The sequence below is a fragment of the Symsagittifera roscoffensis genome, chromosome 2 (genome assembly GCF_963678635.1).
Source record: "Symsagittifera roscoffensis chromosome 2, txSymRosc1.1, whole genome shotgun sequence".
Lineage (NCBI taxonomy): Eukaryota > Metazoa > Xenacoelomorpha > Acoela > Convolutidae > Symsagittifera > Symsagittifera roscoffensis.
The window spans coordinates 70,930,756-70,940,312 of record NC_087063.1 but is presented as its reverse complement, the minus strand read 5'-3'; the positions used below and the strand labels follow the sequence as shown (position 1 = coordinate 70,940,312).

The 9,557-nt window shown below is 36.2% G+C and overlaps 1 protein-coding gene across 4 annotated transcripts in view; it reads right to left on the bottom strand.

The window, feature by feature from the left end:
- Positions 1-3,355: 3,355 nt before the first annotated feature.
- LOC134840433 (potassium voltage-gated channel subfamily A member 1-like) overlaps positions 3,356-9,557 on the bottom strand; it is a 28,662-nt gene continuing 22,460 nt past the window's right edge. For all 4 annotated transcript variants that reach the window (XM_063856225.1, XM_063856223.1, XM_063856222.1 and 1 more), the window contains one exon: positions 3,356-3,735. The gene's annotated coding sequence lies outside the window, so the exon portion shown is untranslated. The remainder of the gene's footprint in view (positions 3,736-9,557) is intronic.

Sequence of the window (9,557 nt, the reverse complement as noted above, 5' to 3'; positions counted from 1 at the left end):
TTGAAAAAGAACTGCACTTCGCTTCCGCTTTTAGACGACAGAAAATATAAAACTAAGCTTGGTCAATGCGCCCGGCACACAACTATTATTTATTTATAGACGAGGAGACGACAGTCGCAATATACACAGAACAGCACGGTTGAGATGCAAGTTTAAGTTCACAAACACCTGATATAATATTAAAGGAACATGAGAAACAGTGGCAGTTCTATCGAACAAGTTTCCGAACTAAAATTGAGTGAAGGTGCGAATGCGATACGAGTGAAACAAATCGAACTGATTATGCAATCACACAAACTATATAGCACCAGAATTGAGAAAAATGTTCATGTGTAAGCTAATACGCACTTTTTTGGATCCTGTACAAATTAATCCATTCCGTCTGTTTTCACCAACGGCTGCTTTCATCAACTTATCAATCAGTTTCAACAGGTGACAATGCAATCTGAACTGCGAAGCAAATGTCATCAATTGACATGACCCCGTTGAGAATGACAGTTGAGATTAATTTTTACACTTCACATATGACTAAGCCTTAACTATATTCCATTCAAACTTCTTAATTGATCGTCCTTAAAAATTGATCCAGTTTTTATTGCACCTAAGTAAGAGTTTTAAACTGTGCGTGCTTTTAAATTTCGGGCAGAAAGGTCAAAATTAGACGACCTTATTCTTTTTCAATAATAGCAATTGTGTAGTCGGTCAACTAGGGCGGGGCTTGGGAGGACAAACATGGGAGAGGAAATGAAAGTGTAGTTAACTACAAACAGAAACAAACGCCCCATGCAGTCGCAACTTCCTAACTTCATCCCACCCATCCCCCCTCGTTACCCCGTGTTATTCTCCTTCTAACTCTTTCTCCCACTCTTCCTTTCATTCATATTCGTCAGCTACCCCTCCCCCCCCCCCTTTACTACCGCCAACTGCTCTGACAGCCGCCAGGGAAGCAATAGCCCATTTTCATCGTCATGAAAGCGGGTGTGTGTTTACTTAGAGATTTGAGAAAGCGTGGGCTGTGTATAGGTATGGGATGGATGGCATGAAAATGGCCTTAAAGCGATAGTTGGGGACGTAGACAGATAAAGTTAGAACGAGACAGAACATAAGTTCAGGAAAGGATGGATATCACTCTTGCGCCGGCAGTGCACTTGACTACATCTACAACGCCAGCATTTGAATAGCATGTGAAAAAAAGCAATCAATCCAGAGCAAAAAATATTTGAAGCCCTCCCTCCCATTCCGCCTCCGCCAGCTTCTGACCGATTGCTTCTACTTTTTATTATATTCACGCACACACCAACACAACCTTTTTTACTTTTTCCACTTGGCTAAGCTCCGCAAGAAATCAAATCAAGCCCGGTGAGCGCCCTCAAAACCAAACGACACTGTTCAAAGATCCCCCTCGAAATGTCAGCATTAACAGTTCAAAGATCAGATGCAATGAAATTTCCATTGCTACAGATCGTGATTATAGCAAAAGTGCCACAAACGAGCACATACGCGAATGAAATTTTATCATCGCTCTTCAAACGACATGAGGCGAATAAGCCCATAAAAATTAGCCAAAATTTTTAAGGCTGAATAAACACGAAGCGAAAAAAAGCAAAAAAAAAAACGAAGGTCAGCAAAACAAAAACTCAAAATTTGTTACAGCCAGCATGAATACTAATTTCCGCTTAAAATTAGAACGGGGAGCATCAATTACACAGAGGCGAAGCTGCGCTTTGCAAACACTATCGAGAAACACTAGGAGTATCACTTCCTTACCTCTAAGCCACGGACGCTTAATGATCGGCAAACACTAGCCACATATAAAGCAGAGATCAGATGCAATAAAACTCCAATAGCTACCAATCGTGATTCTAGCAAAAGTGCCACAAACGAGCACATTTATTTCCGAAGTAAATTGGAAAACAAGTAAGGACAAAATAATCGCTAGAGTAAAAATGCAGATATACTCAACATGTATATGCTGACCAAATGTCTGCTGATGATATCATTCAGTGATTTTGCTAAACCAGTTGTTAACATGAAAAATTCAATAAAAAATCAACTTGAAAAAGTCGCATGTGTAATGAAAAACGTTAATAAGGTAAAACAATTTGATCTATCCTCAAGGCTGGGTGAAAAAACTCATACATCTACGGTGCGCTTAATTAAACCCATCAGAATGATCTTTGCCGCCATGTAGGAACCGTAAAATTCATTATGAACTTCAGCTAGACGCTAATTTACTGTAAATCATGTATTTTGATCCCAAGCAACATCAGCCACAATATGACATCACCACAAAAACATTTTGAACTGAAAAAAATACAATCAATGACGAATACCCTAAAACTATTGAAAAACAAATTGCAATAAAGCCATCCATAACTCCGGATCAAGTTCAGTTCTGAAAAGAAACACTCGGATCGTTCTTAAAAATGGACAAATGGATTATACCAATTACGACGCTTCAACCACTGCACAAGATTGATCTAAATAATCGCTGCGAGTGAATTTTCCGTCAGCAATTTAACAGAAACATTTGGTATAGTCGCCTATATCTTACAATTTCATCATTTTTGTGTCGAGACATTAAATTCCATCATCAAAGCTGTAAAAACTAATAGGTTAAGAAATCGAGAAATAGGAAACCTTGACGGCTGCAACCAAAAATTTGTTTTTTTAATCTGCTTCTATTTCAATGTTTTCAATTGACAACTCCAATCAAGTTCCACTGACAAAACCACGACGCAGAGAACTGTCACAAAGCCAAAATAATGAAAAATATCTGGAATCAATATTCATCTAATTTTAATTGATCGCTACAACATTTCAACTCTTGTGCAAAATCACCATTAAGAAGCCTCCAGTCCCTCTATGCAGGCAATTTATTCATCTTATAAACCTGAGAGAGTATGATGTCTATAACATCTGCAATCAACTAGCCCTGCCAGACAAAAATATTAAGTTGAACTATGATTGTGAAATATAATTGTGAAACACCGAAACACCCTGTTGATATGTAACAAGATCTATCTGTTATTCAGTTTGGATCAATTTTGCCCAAAATTAATTGAATATTAAGGAGTCTGAGTCGAGATTAGAGAATGTTACTAGAAGGTCCGAATGACTGAACATTTTGATTCAATAGTGACTTTCAAGCAAATGAACAGTTGGTCGGAGCTCAATGAAAGCCAATGTCACAAATAATAAATAAAGCAAAACAATAACAAGTGTAGCCGATTCCTTTGTAAATGGCACAGAGAGTTCCGACCAATGTATTTTCTAAAGAAAGCTAACTTTTTCCTATTTAAATTATATAGTTTTAAATTTATTATTACTTTAAATTTCCAAGAGCTGTCGTTCACTCGGTTAAATTAGTTCTTGATTCGACTTGTCAATTCTGAACAGCGAAAATCATGTTCCATCATTCGTTCCTTTTTAAGCGTGATTCGCCTATTTCACTAATTAGCAAGTTTAGAAGCAAGCAGTTCAGCAAGTGCAGAAGCAAGCAGTTAAGTTATAAAAGGCAAGATAATGATAATTGCACCTCTGCAGATTTTTCCCACTGTTAAGAGACACCGACTAGTTTGATGCGCTCAACACTAGGGCCAAATCGCATACTCGAGAATTGACGGCTGGCGCCCAGATATTTCCTGTTTCTGCAATTGCCACACGATACCCAATTAGGATTCCTCCCTTCTCAGCTGTGAGGTCCTGTACCTGATTTATGCTCTGATGATCTTCCTGAAACATAGCAAAATGCAGAGTAAAGTCCGCTCTCTTTGAGCATGCGCTGATCGCAAACTTTTTTTACATTGCCAGGGCCGCCAGTAACACACCCGAACCTAATAGCCAAAATTTGCCAGGAAATTCCAGCATTGCCTTTCGTTGGACCATTTTCATCAGTCGAAAAATATCCGATCTAATTGAGAAACAGAAGCGTGAAATACTGCGCTTAAGCATTAAAAGCTTGTATCAATTGAGTAATCTCCCCCGTTATGAACACTTGGGCTACCTCCCCCCACCCCCCCCCCCCCCCCCAAGCAACTGCAAAACACTATAAAAGACGTTTTCAAACGCGAGCAGATGTTTAAATGTATATAAGTCGCAATCAATTGGTCGACTGAATTCTTTTATATAAATGCCGAGAAAAGTTTTTGAAAAAAGAAACAAACCTCTTTAACTTTAGCTTATTAAACTAGCTTTAACTTTGGATGAACTCTTTGACCTCTATTTGGTCCAAAAAAACCTACAATATTCCAATTTTTTTATATGCAATTGCACATTTTCTTCAAACAAAACAGGAAAACGCTAGTTTTATATGCGACTTTTGTGGCCATTTTTTCACTCAGACTCTATTTTTCAGTTTTCATAATGTGGTTTTTGGTTCTCCGCGTTTGTTGGAGAATCCGGCGCATAGTTTACAATAAAAAGTAGCTCAAGTGGTTATAAACAGGTCTCAAATACCTATTGAGCTATATCAATTGGAAATCGTCAAAGCCACGAATTGAAATGCTATTCAGAACTATTTTTTTAAACTTAAATTAAGGTACCTAATCAGACGTGAATCGATTTTAATCAATTCAAACTGTCGACCAAACTTAAACAAAATTTATACCAAATTCAAGTTTTAGTGATGTAAATTATTTTCAATGCAAATTTCATAGCTTGTCGCAAGTTCAGGTTTAAGCAAATAGCTCGAATCGATTCAATACAAAATCAAAAAATTAATGTTTTCAAACGACAAACCTCTGAAGTTAATTCGAATTTTTTCAGGCAAGCTTTTAAAGCGATGAAATTAAGAATACATTTAAATTTTACACGGATTCATTAAGCCCTTTAGATACTGCACCCAAATCCATCGAATTTTTTCAATAGCTTGAACCAAATCAGTAAAAAATTAAGCTTTTCAAGTGATGAAACGCTCAGTAAGGTCAACTTATTTTTTTGCGAAACTATTCAAGCTATAATCTGCATTAGAAATGAATTCACGAGTTTCATCCCCATGACGAATTCTAGGTCTCAATACTCTCAATTAATCGAGCCTTTTCTGTTTACCAGGTATCCAAACAACAAAATTATGTCGCAAACATTTTGCAGTTGAGACAAACTACAAGTTTGGGTGCTTTTCCCCCGCTAAGCCACGTTCATTAAAGACTGCAGAATTCATGATTCGAACTGTTTCTTCGAACTGAAAAAAAAACAACAACACGGCGGCCAAAAAATCCACACGGTGTCGAGAAAAAACAGTACTTATAGTGCCGGTCAGCTATGTATTTAATTAACAAATGACATATTTTTTGTACCCACACGGCGCAATGGTTAGAAAAAATCATCGATCAGGTTGTTTAAGCAGTCCTTTCTTTCGGCGTCGAAGACTGCCAATTCAGTCGATTGAAGATGAATTACATTTCTCAGAAAACACGATAAGAAAGTTCATACGTTTACAAAGCACTTATTTTCAAATTCGATTGTTTTAGTGATTTTTTTCTTGCGTCCAATAGAACCAAAATTACATTTCCAGTAATTTTTTTTACTGCATTGTTTGTTCGTATTATTCACTCAAAAACGTTATCTAGTCGGTTGCATGCAAAATTATTAACAGCAAAATTGCCTTTTTTAACAATTTCTGTTTCGGTTTCTAAGTAGACTTAAATTTTTGGTTTCAAAGTAGGCAGGTGCGTACCCACGGAGCCGCATTCCCAGATAGCCAAAAAACTAAGTATCTCCGGTTTTAACTAAATTAATGGAAGTAAGTTGTCATAAAATTTGATTGGCCATTAAAAATCCCTAAATTTTTGCAGACCAGTAGCCAACAAAATTGCAAATAATTTAATGAGATTTGATTGGTTCGACTACTTTTTAAATGTGCGACTACTTTTTAACGCATGAATTTTTCTAATTTTATTTGTTACGCATGTACCTAAAATAATGCAAGTGAATTGGATCACAGTATTTAAAATAAAAACAGATTAGATACCGAAAAGCAAAAGCAGATCAACTAATTGAACGAATTGGTATTGATAACCCTCAAATAAAATTACAAAGAGCAATATTTCCGAAAATAACATTTCCAATAATATTATTAATTCCTTTTCCTATATAACTGATATTAATTTTACTTTCAACCTAGCTCACATCCTAGCCGTCAAAATAAAGTAATAGACGGCTGTCTTTTCCGGAAAAACAAATCAACTAATGAGAATATTTACTTTATTTGTTCCGGCAAAACCCGTATAACATTAAGTTCAGATTTAACCCGGATCATTTCACCACCTTAGTTCCATTCAATAGTTTGCCATCATTTCTTTCTCACGCTCGAAAACAACTATTGTCCGCTATTCCACAGAGCATTGAGGCTGTCAAAACTCCACCAGAATGGACAAACTTCTTCGGAAAACGATTATTGCTTTCAAATGATACGAAAAAAGGCGTGATAACTTTTCGGCGAAAAATTTAATGGAACGGCTAACTTCATGTGAAATTATTTTGTGCGAGGGAACAGTCAGGACTGCGCCAGACCCGTACTTGAATATTTATATAATTTTTGGTGATTTTAAAAACTGCAAGATTCCGCTAGTGTTTGCTCTTCTTACTGGGAAGACAAGCGACCATTACAAATTATGCTTAAAATTATCTGAGAAAAAATTTACAAAGTTTTCAAATCAGATAATGATTTATCCGACTAGGAAAGTTGATTCAAAGCAGCCATAGCAGAAATTTTCCCAGAAAGTCGTCCTATTGGTTGCTATTTTCATTTTACGCAGCACTTATCAAAAAGTGAGTTCACTGGGCCTAATAACTGCTTACAGATTAAATCAAAGTTTAAAAAGTCAAGAAACAATTTTTTGCCCTCGCATTTCTGCCAGAAGCTTTAGCTCGAAATTGTTATTGAACGTTTGTGAACTCGCCCAATGTTCTGGTTTTGAAAACTCGATATCCACAATTGCAAAAACTTACAGAATACTTTGAAAAGATTCGACTGCATTTTTTTCTGACCAAGTTCTGGAATGTTTTCGATAGAGAGCCAACCACAAACTGCTGTGAGGGCTAGAACAATCGTTTAACAAAAATTCAGAAAGACAATGTTCGATTGGCTCATAATTAGGTAAATGGAACCTGAAGAATGTTTGCGTAACAAGAAAAAAAATGTTCGAATAGGGTCAAGACCCCCAGAGACAATTGAAAAAATTACAAAGATTGAATGGTAAAATAACAGCACTCAAACTGTCTGTTCAAAAAAGAACTCGTAATATACAGGACTACTCGTCTGGTGCTTCGGTTGTTTCTGCTTTGCTATAACTTAATAAAATTGTTATTTTAATATTCAACGTAAAAATCCAGTTGAGTAATATGAACAATTGTTTCATGGCTATGCGCAAATTTACTTTTTCGGCTATCCGGGAACAAATTGCTTTTTCGGCTATCAGGGAACGAACTTTTTTTCGGCTCTTCGGGAACGAATTTATGTTTCGGCTATCCGGGAACAAACTTTTTCGGCTATCCGGGTATTCGGCTCTTTGAAACGCTACCAGTACGCATAGTGAAAATTGAAAAGATTACCCACGTTCAAATTTTTGCACGACAAATTTCAATGAATTGCGAATTGGCAGGTATTCAACAATTTTTTTATTCATAAAGTTTCATTTGTTATGCTTTTTGATCCGACCAATGAAATGGGGAGGAACTTTGTATTCGGGTGTGTTTTAGTTTTTTCTTTTTTGTTTTCCACGCAAAAACAGGTACCACAAATTATCATCGAACTGGGTTGAGTTATTTATCATATAAGAGCCCTCACAACTTAATTTTTATTTATTTTTTTTCAGGTTTTTAGTCACTTTTCTAAGAAATTGATGTCCAATTTGCCTATAGTACTATGACTGTATAAAATAGTTAAATTATAGTCTTACCTCAGGTCCTTTCATCACACCAAGCAGAAAAAAACAACACTAATTTGGAAAAAAAAACTTTCTAAACCGTAGTTTTTTAAAGTCTATGGTCGGAAAATTCTGTGCAATTTGCACAGTAAGAGGCAATTGTTTGTTTTCTTTTTGTTTTCCACGCAAAATCAGGTACCACAAATAATCATCGGACTGGGTTGAATGATTTATCAATCCGGTTAGAAATTTTTGACTTTTCGCCTTATTTCGAGCGAACAAAGCGAGCAAGCAGTCTTACTTTAACTGCTTGAAAGCTTACAATAGCTTAATTTAAAACGTAATAAACTTAGTTTTATATAAGTAACGTTAGTTTACTTTGAGTATTTTAGCGCTTTTTGGAATCAAAATCTTCAAAAATACAAAAAACTGCAGAACTTGAAAAGCATGTTTTATATATATATATATATATATATATATATATATATATATATATATATATTCCAGTCTGCAATTCGTTTGATTGAAACTCTTGAAGGCCAACGGAAAGTTCCTAAAATTATATATCGGCGAAGCTTCTGAAAATCTGAGAAAATTCTCCGAGGAAGTCTTTGGAGACGTTCAAAGAAGAATCGGTGGCGTCGAGCACCATAACCAAAACTCCTATATCATCTTTTTTCGATGACCGACGAGTATCCAAAAATGGAGTTGTGATAAGTTTTCGAGACAACATCATACCTGCAGTATTTACAGACCCGAAAAAAGAAACGACATGGTGGCATAACACTATGACAAAATTTGTAATACTGAAACCAGACTCAGTAAACCCAAATAAATCGATAGTTGGCGCCTTCGATGATCAATAAAATCAAAAGTTTTGCTGACCAAACATTAACAGGCCAAGAAAGTAAGTTGCATGCTCATACTGACCCGAAAAAGCCGTTAACGAAACATTGCAGAATGGGTTGAACATTGCAGACAAGCAATTGTTTCGAAAAACAGCGAATCTACCCTATGATATTGGTACAGGTAAGGAGAAATAAAAACCAACCGTATTGGTACCAGGTAAGGAGTAATAAAAACCGAAGGTATTGCATCCACTATCTCATCCTCGGCTGTAAGACTTACGAAAACTCCAAAACGATAGAAACAGTGCGTTGTCTTTTCTGACGCCTTTTCTTAATCATGTTTCTCCAGCAGGGGTGAGTATCTAGTCAAGATTTGTAATCCTTAAGAAACGTTATGTATGGAGCTCAGAGCTCACGTATTTCTTCTGTTCAACATGCCAAATTTTGAGACGATTGAAAACGTTGAAGAGCAATACTATTTTCATCGGTTTCAATCAGAACCTCCTCAACTCAGGAAAACATCGGTGCTGGTTTTCGACAGCAAAACTTGAGATCCCTAGCACTTCCAGTATAACTTCCATTTAAACATCTTTATGCTAATGTTGCGTTCAAGGAGTATTATAAAATTATACTTATTGAGTTTTCGAAGCATTGAGTGCATCGTTCATTTAAAAAATTGCTACAGATTAAATGGTACACAGAATAGAAGCATTGCTTCGCAAACACTAGAACACGACAAAAAGCAGCTCTAGAAATTGCACGAAGAAACAATAGAAATAAGCTTCGAATTAGTAAAAATTGGGCTAGGTCTAGGATTCGATCTAAGCCTACTGCAATCTAG